This window comes from Solanum stenotomum, chromosome 7 (assembly GCF_019186545.1).
Source record: "Solanum stenotomum isolate F172 chromosome 7, ASM1918654v1, whole genome shotgun sequence".
Taxonomy (NCBI): domain Eukaryota; kingdom Viridiplantae; phylum Streptophyta; class Magnoliopsida; order Solanales; family Solanaceae; genus Solanum; species Solanum stenotomum.
In genome coordinates, this window is record NC_064288.1 from 58,731,917 (window position 1) to 58,744,839 (window position 12,923).

Sequence of the window (12,923 nt, forward strand, 5' to 3'; positions counted from 1 at the left end):
AAAATATGACATACCACATCATTTTTAATTTATTACTCACCCTCCTTGTCTTTCCACAAAGATACGAGTTAATTTAGACGTTTTGGAACGTCAGGGTGTTACAATTCCCATACATACATGCATTATAGTAAGCAATTACAAACATATATCACATCAACATGAAATCACAACAATCACCTACCTCGAATCCAAGCTTGAGTCCCCTAAGGCACTTGAATCTTCTCTTTCCAGATTCTTCCCGCTTGTTCGTGGTAAAAAAATATACAATTAACGCAAAGATCAATAAACGAGGCCTAATTACCCGGATTATAATCAACATTATCAACACTAGGCCCAAACCCTTGATCCCCATACCCAGGTTAGGCTTTGCTCCACCATAAATTACAGATAAAAACCCTCTCCTATCGATAAGTACCTAAGAAACTAAGTTCTACGGATCGAAAAACGGATTCGGAGAGTGAAAACCTTACCTTTAGCCTCAAGAATAGTGGAAAACTGTCAAGAAAACACCCGGGGTCGATCCTTATCTCTCAAAGTCGAAAAGTACAGAATAAAATGATTTTGGAATTTATTTCTAACTTTAAGTCGCGTCTACCCCACTATGGCGGCACTCACCCCGCTACGGTCGCTGGCGGCAGAAATCCCACCTCAGCGGCTTGCATGGAACCAGTAAGCTATTTTAATAATTTCAACCAGAAAATATCGTTCACGCTAAGATCGATTCCGGAGTTCTACTCACCCGAATTTAATTTCGTAAAATCGTACAGATTCCTTAACTATTTATCTAACCACTCATGTAATCAAAATCACAAATAAGTCACCTGATTGCTACCAGATTTCTCTAGACCTCACTGATTCCGATTTCGTCCAATCTGGACTATGCTAGGAAATCTCAAGTTACTATGAAAAAGTTTTCTGGCCCCAATTCTTTCTCCATTGACTTTTCCCTAACGACGGAATCAGGTCGTTACAATAGATACTAATTTACCCATCACTTGTCACTGAGTGATCAACTAGGGAAGACTGGCTAAAGTAAGGGTAGAGTAGTATCTGAAACGTCGAATTACTGAGGATATTTGTCTCGCATGTCCTTAGCTTCCGGACATAGTGATCAAGAATTTCCACTGGTTCTTCCTCATACCGAATGTATTGTTTAACAATATTGAGTCTCACTTTATGATATAATCTTCGTCCCTAAACTAACCAATTGAATACCTACACATCCTCTTATATAATGCCTTAATGAAGTCATCACAATACTCGAGTGATAATTATTGTTGTATGTACACTTAACTAACAACAAAGTTATTCCCAATAACCACCAAAGTTTAATCGTCCACATGTCTGTGACATGTTATCAAGGACTTTGATACAAACATTAAGATGAATCCTTTCTCACATAACCATGATAAAATCTTAAATCAAAACTTGCCACAATTAGAGGTGAACCTGAACCAACAAACACACACTCATAATACCCAAACAATAATAGATCTTATCAACATCTCCATCTCACAACCCAATTTTCCATGAGCTTAAGTTATAAAAGTTTAGTCTTTAGAAATCTGATACCCATCGAGGGATATATCCAAGCAGACAAACCCTCTAACAACACGATCGAAATGCTAGATTTAGTAATTATACATTACCTCTTAAGAATAGTATAATTGGATTCACTGGTCCCCACATTCAATCACACATAATTAATATATGACCTCACCGACTAGATGAATATAAGATTGTCAGACAACCATAATTACACATGGTAGCTCTTCTATGAACTCTCATAAGCAAGGTGGTACATGTAGAACCACTAAAATACTTTTAACAACTCCAAGACAACACCAATTATGTCATTCAAAATAACCAAATCTTCCCACTTAACCAAGAGAACATCGCAGGATTTGGTACCCCTGATCCACCACTAGGGATCCACCCACAAAAGTGAAAACGCACCAGAGCATAACTAATGAATCATACTCACAATACTAACAACCATTATAACACTCCGACCATTTACATTATTATAAACCAACACTTTTAAATGAAACATTTCTTAGGTACTTTAACAATCAAAGTAATAAACTTTACGACTCAAAACAAGTGTAAGTCCTTTCACATGCTCAATACCGAATACAATTGATCATTCTTCACTTTGTCAATTCATACCTTGACAAAATATATCACCACGAATGTAGACTTATAATGAAAACTCTGAATTGTAACCTCAACTGTATAACACAATCCCCTTATCTATCAACATTAGCTTATACCTTGATGATTTTTATGAAATCCCGAATCTTCTCTTATCATTGATCGCATCTCCATCGATCTTACAATATCTTTTCGCTAAAATTTCAATCACACTCATTACTAAACTCAAAACAAAATAAGCATTTATCATCACACCCGAGCTAATGTCTAAATACTCATTTCTCAAGTCCTTTCCAATAGTTTTTAACCAATCTAAGGGACTTGTGACACTATTACAATTGCCACAACAAAATAAATGAAATCACGCGTCTTTGAACCCAAGTATCTACCACTCTGAAGATACATCTTTAGCCTTAAGAATCAAATAAAATATTCTTGCTTTCGCCTTTCTTTAAAGGTTATACTACATTCCACTATATTTTCCATCATTATAACTCTAGCTTTTTTAAATTAGGTTCGAGTGGTGTCCCACCATCTCTTAAAACTTTCCATACAACCACGTTACTCACCAAATATTAGAAAACCACAACCTTAGGTACTCGCAAGTTGTAATTACTATACAAAATTTGCTTAATCAACAATCTCATTATATATTTGCATCACATCACAATCCACCACGAACTCTTATTACCATTATTCTCAGTCAGCCCTGACTATCGCTACGAAGCCAACATTTCATTAACACGACACCTCAAACTCAGGTATACTCATCAAATTCAAAGGACTAACCCAATTTTTATACGTACTTTCTTACTAACATATTCAATTTTCTCCACCCAAGTATACTCAATGGGACTTTCTTTATCTATAAGCTTGTCATTCCGATATTAATCCACTCCAATATGGCTCAAGATAAAATCATCAGTCCTCATACTACCCTCTTTCTTCATAACAGCAAGACAGGAGCACCCCACGGGGAAGCACTAGAACGGATGAAACTTTATCAAGAAGCTCTTGGATTTGAGCCTTAAGCTCTCTTAATTCTGCTGGAGCCATACGATATGGAGGGATGGAAATGGGGAGAGTTCCAATTTCCAAGTCAATGCAGAAATCTATATCTCTATCCGGAGACATACCAAACAAATCCATAAGAAACACTTCTTTAAACTCAAACACCACATGAACAGATTCAATAGAGGGAAACCCAACCTCAACATCCCAAACATGAGTCAAATAAGCCAAACAACCCAACCCTACCCTACCAGTTTCCTAGCTCGAATGGATAATATGATAGTAGCTAGCTTATGCTTGTACACTCTTTCCCACTCTAATCTTTTACTACCAGGGATCTCTAGAGTTACCGACTTAGTATTACAATTAAGCCCGGTATGATAGAGGGACAATCAAGTCATGCCTAAGATTATATCAAGTCAGTCATATCCATCATAACCAAATCATCCCAAAACTGAAAATCCATAACCACAACAGGACAACACGATACACATGGGTGACTATGATTGACTCTTCAATTGAAGTAGAAACATGGATGGGGGAACCAATTATATAACAAACCACATCAAATCCAAAGACAATTGAACTGACACATACGAATAAGTAGAACCCGGATCAAACAAAACAATAATCATTCGGGCATAGACAAGAGTAGCTCTTGTGACCACTGCATCACACCCTCAAACTCGATCTTGCCCGAAAAAGCATATAAATAAGCCCTGCCATCTTGACAGGCAACCTCCTCGCTTGGCTGCATTACTTCTCTACCTGCATTACCATTTCCCCGGCCTCTACGACCTCGTTGATTTCCTCCTCATATGCCCAGGTTCTCCATAATTTTAACACCTTATAACTTATATTTTGTTGCTAAACACTGAATTAGATCGTGCGGGTTAGTTCGGGTACGATTTCGGGTCCATAATTGTAACTAAAGAAAAACATGGGAGACTGGGCTGAAATTCTGTCTCGTTCTGTCCTGCTTTGGCAGGAGAAATCCTGCAATGGCGATCTCGTCTTGGCAGGAAAATTCCTCCCCTACGGCCATAACAGATTCTGCCAACAATTTTTTAGGGTTTCTTTTCTTTCCCAATTTCCCCCAAAGGTTCCCAGCTATAACACATGCATTTTTAGAATACTCAATCCCTTAGCTAGGATAATCGTTGCCTACCCTGAGTCCACCCAACGATACACACTCCAAAATCCTTTTATGTTACTTTAATACTACAATATCCTCATCCCCTGAATATACCCAGACTCTCACACGGTTATCAGTTGGTCGCAACACACGTCTAGATTTCTCGCTTACGAACCACATCGTAATTTATCTAGACCATTGCACGTAATCTCGTGATGACTTTCTTTTCACAACAAGTTTCACAACACTTAAGCATTTATAACTTGCAGATAAGTCCAAATTCTTTAATTAGTTCGTTCCATAGACGACCGTTACTAATAATCTATGCCTTATACATCCCCTAAGGCCAGATACCAATTGGAACCTTCTCAATTCCAATTAACTTGTTTGTGTCCCTTCAGCCGGGACTACGACATCTAGTTCACTTCGTTGAGATACCAATTGGAATCGGGAGATACCAATTGGACTCAACTCATACCACAAGTGACAATGGTAGCTAGCAAGCCCCACAAACTGCTAATTTCAATCATAGAACTTGGTCGAACCAAATTCTTAACCACTTCAACCTTTAACTGATGGTAACCAGACTTTAAATCAATCTTAAAGAGAACCGATGCACCTTGCAATTGGTCAAAAAGGTCATCTATCTGAGGCATTGGATAGTTGTTCTGAATGGTGACCCTATTCAACTATCGGTAGCCTATACACATCCTCTCTTTCTAGTGATGGTGTTACTGCTGTTGTTGTTCTAGCTCGGACCATAGAGTGAAGGATGAAAAATACCAATTTGTATCACCCAGATACCAATTGGATTCAAGTCATAGCACGAGATAGAAAGAAGTGAGTTTTTCCTAAAGTCTTATAGCCTCTCAAAAAAAAGTACAGACGTCATCGTACCGTTCCGCAAGACTTTACTAAACTCATTTTGGTACAATGAGATCAACGAACCTAGGGCTCTGATACCAACTTTGTTGCGACCCAGACCGTCGTGATTGTCACCCACACTAACCCTCCGGTGGGAGAACCATTACTACAACCCAAACTAAACAACTTAATCAAAAACTAAGGCATTTAAAGATACGAAAGTTGGTTTAAATGTCAATAAAAATGGAGTCCCCATAAACTCCAAGGTTTTAACAAACAATTAACCAAACTAATGCGGAAGAACAACCCCTAAAACCTGAAAGTCATTGTACCAAAACTCTACCAATGACAAGTCTAAGAACTATGGTTATAACCCTGAAACTAAACAAAACACTTAAACAAATAGTTTAAGTCTGAAAATGGTGGAATTAAACAAGAAAGATCCACGGCAGCCTGAAAAAATTGGCTCACCCTTGAATCCAGTCATGCTCAATAGTCACCTAATTGAGGTCTATCAATAGCCGCCTGAAGATACTCTGTACTCAACAAAGAACAAGCAAGTGCAGTATCAATACACAACTAAAGTGTACTTGTAGGATCACACGGCTATCCCAATAAGTGAAACACATGCAAGTAACCACAATCATTACAAAACAGACATATACCGAACATATACAATATTAGTCAACTATTACAAACAACGAACAGGTTCACAATTCTCACATATCACAGTTATATCAATTTAGAGAAACATAGTATCTTCTAATATCAATCATCATTAGATATGAACGAAATCATCACAAGTAGATACACAACACAATTCAATAGTCCTCTCACGGAACCCAATTGAATGATCCTCTCATGGAACCCACACCCAAACTGTTAGTGTATCGGTTTGTGGTACCCGATCCAATGTTTATGCTGGAACATGGCAACCGATCCCATAATTATGTCGGAACGTGGCAACCGATCCCATATTTATGCCGAAACGTGGCAACCGATCCAAGTTAGTGTGTCGGAACGTAACACTCGATCCATTCAACAAATCACAATGTATATTCTCACAATCATACAATAAGAAGTGATTCATGGAGTACAATTATTCAATTAACCTCATTTACGATTAGAGTGATTAATAATGCAACATTAGCATACATAAATGCATAATAATGAGCAATTACAAACATATATCACACCAAAATGAAATCACAACTAGGACCTACCTCGAATCCAAGCTTGAATCCCCTAAGACACTTGAATCTTCCCTTTCCGAATTCTTCCCGCTTATTCGTTGACTAAAAACATACAATTAACGCAAGGATCAATAAACGAGGCCTAATTATCCGGATTATAATCAACATTATCAACCCTAGGCCCAAACCCTTGATCCCCATACCCAGGTTAGGGTTTGTTCCACCATAAACCACAGATCAAAACACTCCCCCATCGATAAGTACCCAAGAAACTAAGTTTTACGGATTGAAAAATAGATTCGGGGAGTGAAAACCTTGCATTTAGCCTCAAGAATGGTGGAAAAATTTCAAGAAAACACCTGGGGTCATTCCTTAGCTCTCAAAGTTGAAAAGTGTAGAATAAAATGATTTTAGAATTTATTTCCGACTTTAAGTCGCGTCAGCCCTGCCATGACGACACTCACCCCGCTACAACGACCCTGCCAGGGTGGCAAAAATCCCGCCTCAACGGCTTGCCCGAAATCAGTGAGCTATTTTAATAATTCCAAGACCCCCATTCCACAACACACCTTTAACCAACGACGCTCAGAAAATATCGTTCATGCTAAGATCGATTCCAGGAGTTCTACTCACCCGAATTCAATTCCGTAAAGTCGTACAGATTCCTTAACCTCTTATCTAACCACTCATGTAATCAAAATCATAAATAAGTCACCCGATTGCTACCATATTTCCATAGACCTCACTGACTCTGATTTCGTCTAAATCTGGACTAGGCTAGAAAATCTCAAGTTACTACGAAAAAGTTTTTTGGCCCCAAGTCTTTCTCCATTGACTTTTTTCTAACGACGGAATCAGATCGTTACATCTAAATAGCGGAAAAAACTTTTTGAAAGTCGGTCAAATTGATGAGATTGATTAATTTACATGTAGCTTTTGATACAACCATTTTAATTGATCCAATGTAAGTGGAGATCTAGTTCATCATAAATTTACTAGTTAGTTTATGTTCAACTATCAATTTACTGTATTTATTTTTTCTTAAATTCAAATTTGGGATCGATAATATGTATCAGTCAGTCACAAACCCTAGTAATTGAATTTAATCCTCCACAAAAAAATAAGAAAATCGGCATATTTTTATCAATTCAAGATTAAAAAATCGGGTAGCTCCCTCAGCAAAACTAGGATAAAGTTGATCACCAAAAAATCTCGATTCAAGATAAATTCATGACCATAGATAATTTCCTAAAATTAGATGGATTTAATTTATTATTAAATATCAGGAGATGTATGTTTGGACAAATAATATATCATATGATGAGAAAATGACATCTTAACCAAGCATATGATATAGTTGAAGAAAAAGGATAATTATATAAGACAGCAAAACTTGTCCATTTTTTTTGTACTAAAATTTGTTTTCATTTTTTGAGAGAAATTCCTATGAAGCTTCAAAATGGAAGAAAAAAAAAACAGGAAATATCTTGTTATTTTTGGTGTCTACTTTTTAATTACACCACAGACAAGATGAACTGTGATTGAAGTTTTCTGTTTTTCTAGTTTTTTTTTTTTGGCTTTTAAAAAATAATATACACAAGATTGAGTTCGAATTTTAAGAATGGAAAAACTCCTAATAAGAAACGTTTTTTCTTAAATGAATCTTATGTGACACGAATCTAGAAAGTAAAAATAAAAAAATAATTAGTTTTAAATTTTATTATTGAAAAATAGCCACAATTCAAACATGAGATACTCCTATGTTTTAAATAAAGGAATCAAAAGACATTGTATTTAATTAATTAAAAATTAAAGTGTATTAATTAGTTAATATACTAAGAATCAAACTTAAAATCTATTATAATTAAGTGACTAAAATTGCTATTATTATATCTACTCAAATACTGCTTAAAAAAAATCTACAATACGTGTGAATACAGTTCAACTCGAACAAAATAAAAAAGAAGGTGTTCGAGAGAACTCAAACTTTCAGCCTACTTTATGACAAAAAATTTCTTTCATATTAGAAAAAAATGAATTGAATCGAGAGGCATTACTTATACTCTTCTTTATCGATAGAATTTCCATCATTTTCAATTTAAGACGAAATATTCTCAAAACACCAAGAGCCATATTTATTTGAAAATGCCCCTTCAACGAAAGATTCTTTTATCATCTTTTTAGTTTTTTTTTTTTTTTTTTCAGTTTAACAATGATGAGTACTTGAAAGACCAGACAAAGAATCTTATCAAAATATGCTTTTTAATAAATCACATCATATTTCTTAAATAAATCCATTCAAGAAAAGCAAAAAAGAAAAAGAAAAATTACGATAAAGTTTTGAAGAAGAAAAAAATTGGAACCACCAGACAAAATCATTGCACGTTCCACTATTATTCTTCGTGTCTTACGCGTCTTTCTTTTTTCAATTTATTTGTAAATAAAAATATATATTGTATAGTATAAATAAACTAAAAGTAAATTATGTTCCTAAAACAATCTAAGATGATGAAAGTCGGACTGATAAGTACTTATTTATATTTTATTAAAAATCTCAATTTTAAATCTCAAAACTTAAATCGCTTTTGGTTGAAGTGTTTTACTATTAACGTGAAATTCTTTGATACAAATTAAGATCAATCGAGTTTCAAAATGAATCTATAATATATATTTTTAAAAGAAAGAAGTTAAAGCCACTTTTTAATGGTATTTATAGGCATCCTTTGCTTTTTAAAAAAAAAAATTATTTATTAATATGATAGCCATCCTAAGCACTACTTAATTGCTCAAGAAACAATTTAATGAGTTTAAGGTATCTTGGAAAAATTCAACATTCACATGTAATATTTCGAAAGATAATAATGAGGAGAGTTTATAAATAAAATATAACTATCATTTTAACATTGAAAAAGATATTTGTAATAATTATTTGTTCATGGTTACTAGATTCCTTGCTAATTTTATGGTTCTTTTATTCTATCTATTTTGGGATGACAACGGGGCGATGTGAGGCAATGCAATTTGGTTTATGGAGATTTAGAGTGAGTTGAAATATTTTTTTAAAAAAACTAATGCGGTGTGAGCAGGTATTTGTGTGAGTTTAAATAAATAAATAAAAAGAAAGATATTATTTTCATAAATTTACCTTAAATTATATGATATCGCAACTATTGCACCGTCTCATAGGGGTGTGCACTATTCGGATTAAACCGAATAACCAAACCAAACCAAACCGAAATTTTATTTGGATTGGTTTTTTGGTTTTTCGGATTGGTTTTGGATTAATAAATTACTTTGTTTGGTTTTTTGGTTTGGTTTTGGATTTTAAAAGATAAAAACCGAAAAACCAAAAAAACCGAATTTTATATATATATATATATAAAAATATATTGCGTGGAGTCGCGTGGTGTGCCACATAAGTCAAAAGGTGTACAAAATTACAAAAAAAATGAGTTCAAGGGGGTAATAGGACCTTAATTTAGTTAAGGTGTGTCTCTGTGATTTCGGTCATAGTCTAGGGGGTACTTGTGTCTTCTCCCTTTTATGTTTGAATTGCATCTACAATAGGTATACTTATAAGTATTGTGTTTTAAGTTTTACTTATGATTTATATTAGAAAGTATATTTAAGGGATTAAATATTATTACTTTGGTTATATATGTTATTAATTATTGACATAACCGAATAACCAAACCTAAAAAAGCTAAACCGAATAGAGAAAAACCAAACCAAACCAAATTTATTTTGGATCGGATTGGGTTACACTTTTACAAAACCAAAAACCGAAAATCCAAACCGAATAGTGTAAAACCAAACCAAAAAACCGAATGCACACCTCTACCGTCTCATTTGCCATTCCTAACCCAATTAAGCTATATTAGTGGCTTTTAATAATATAGTAAACGAAATTACTTTGTAAGTCACCAAAAGTTACTTTTTTTCCCAACTACATTAATAAGGTTCACATTAAAATTTACTAATTATCACATTAGGAATAATTCCTAATACTTTTTTAGTGTTTCATCCTTTTAAACTTATACGCGTAATCTATGATTATTCTTGTTGAAGGGAAATTTCCTTCATATTTCTACTAATTAGGCTACTAAGCTTCTTTGTAATCATTTTTCAAAATTAATTATTATTATTAATTTCTACAAAGTTTGGTTGATTAGAAAGAAAAGAAAATGGGTGGGTAGATAACAAATCTAGCCACTTAACATTTCCCAAAAAATTGCAACTTGAGTGTGCATAAGTACACATGCATATCGAGGCAAAATCAGCATTTGAAATTTATGTATTATAAATTATAAATTTATTTCCATATTATCAAGTTTTAAATAAAGATAAATATAAAATAAAATTAAAATAATTTTATTTAACTAAACTCTGAACCAACGCTCTAGCTTCGCCCCTCTGTCCACAATATAATGGACCATATTAATTATGTTCATATAAATAGTAAAAAAGATAGGAGAATCCCATGTCCTAATTTGACTGAAAATAGATAAACAAATGTTTTTTATTTTTTAAACAAATGTAGGACTTAATCATTTATATTCTTTAGTTGCCCATTACTATGTTTATTTTTCTTAGAATATTGTTAAGTAATAGTTAAAAGTACTATGATAATGTTTCCTTTATTTTTTTCAATTAAAAAGAGGGGATTTTTTAGTTGGACGAAATTCTCTTTGCTCTTATACACAACTTAAAACATGCAAAAGTGAAACTAGTAATTTTATGAAGAATATTTAAAATTTAATATATACGTATAAAAAGTAAATATAAAATATTAGGAATTTGTATATTTCACTCTTTCTTTTGGGCTGTGTCAACAAGTAAATGATGATTGTGTTGATAATTTGTTGGTGGGAGGGTGCATTTTTTTTCCTTTTTCTTTTTTCAATTAAAAAAGGTTTAGCTATTATTTATTCAGAGAAATAAAAATTCTTGAAAACTAAAAGTACTATACTATTTCAGATGACTTTTAGTTTAAGTAAGAAAAAAAGTAGTAGTACTTATTTAATAGCCAGTAAATATTCTCAAGTATACTAACTCGATTAATTCATGTTTTCGTTGTACATAGAGAGAAGCATTTTGTAATTGAATTTCTCCACTATTACAAAAGAAGCATGAATTGCAAACAACAACAGATAACGACTTTCGTTTAAAAAATAAAAATTGATCGCTAATTTTATTTAATAATGAATTAGTGATGTATTATTAAAGAGTTATGTTAGCAATATGTTATCTAATGACAGACTAAAGATGAATTTTATAGCCAATTCATATTTTTGAAGTAATCTTATGATTCTAATTTGAGATTACTAATTAAGAATAAAAAAATCTCATCCATATATCGATAAAAAAATCTCATCCATATATCGCGTCTCTTAATAGAGTAAATAATGGTTTGAAAATTTTGTACTCACATTTATTCTTAAATGAAAATTATGCTTATTTGGCAACTTAAATTGACCTTTAAGTAGAAAATAACAAATTAAGGTAACACAAATTGAAAAAGGTGTAGCACTTTAGCTAACATTTCCATGTCTTGTCTTTTATTTCATTATTTTCAACAATATCTCATTTGGAGTTTTCAAATTAGTAAAGTTTAAACCAAATTAAGCCAAGCAAAGAAAACAAATTAATATAAAATTCCTCAAGAGAGGGTCAAATCAAATACTTACAACACACAGAACAAAACATATTATATATGAATATTTATATAGGATGACTTTACTAGTAAGGGTTATCGTGGAGTGGTAAGTATTCATCCTTAATAAGATGACTCGAGTTCAAGTTCCCCTGAATACGAACTCGCCTTTGTTAGAGAGTGTTTTACCCCTATGTGGGACTTCCAACCAGCTCTAATACAAATATCGGATGACTTTCATACTCATCATATACAACATATAAACCAAAGTTTATTAGTCTTAGCTAGTAGTATTAGTAATAGAGTGGTAAATATTTCTTTATTTTTAATCAGAGATCTCGGATGAGTCACCTTTGTTAGTGATGCTTTACCCTAATGTATAATTTTCTGGCGTGAATCTAAGTTTAGTCGAACTTGAATGTGGATATCAGGAAAAAAAAAATCAATTCACATAATGAGTGTCATTTTTCTTTCCTTATCCCCTGTATAATGAAAAATATTTTAAAATAAATTTAGGTTACATTCAATTAACAAATATAAAATATAATAACAATGGAGACATGAGACAATGAACTTAACCAAAAATTAGAAGTCCGCCAAAAATCTGAGTTCCCCTAAAAGCTATATCATGCTTTGCCCATACATAACCTACACTCATATGGACCCTCCTTTTTTATTTCACATGGTAGGCTTCTTCTTCCCTTTTTTGTGCTCATTATTTTTAATTTTTTTATTCAATAGCCGATAATTATATTAAAGTTCAATCAAATTTAATTCACACACTGTAAGGTTAATTTTTAGGAGTGATAGCTGATAATTATATTGAAGTTTGATTAAATTTAATTTACATATTGTAAGGTTAATTTTTAGGAGTAACCCTTTCAACAAATTTTCTTTTTTAATTCAAGGAATT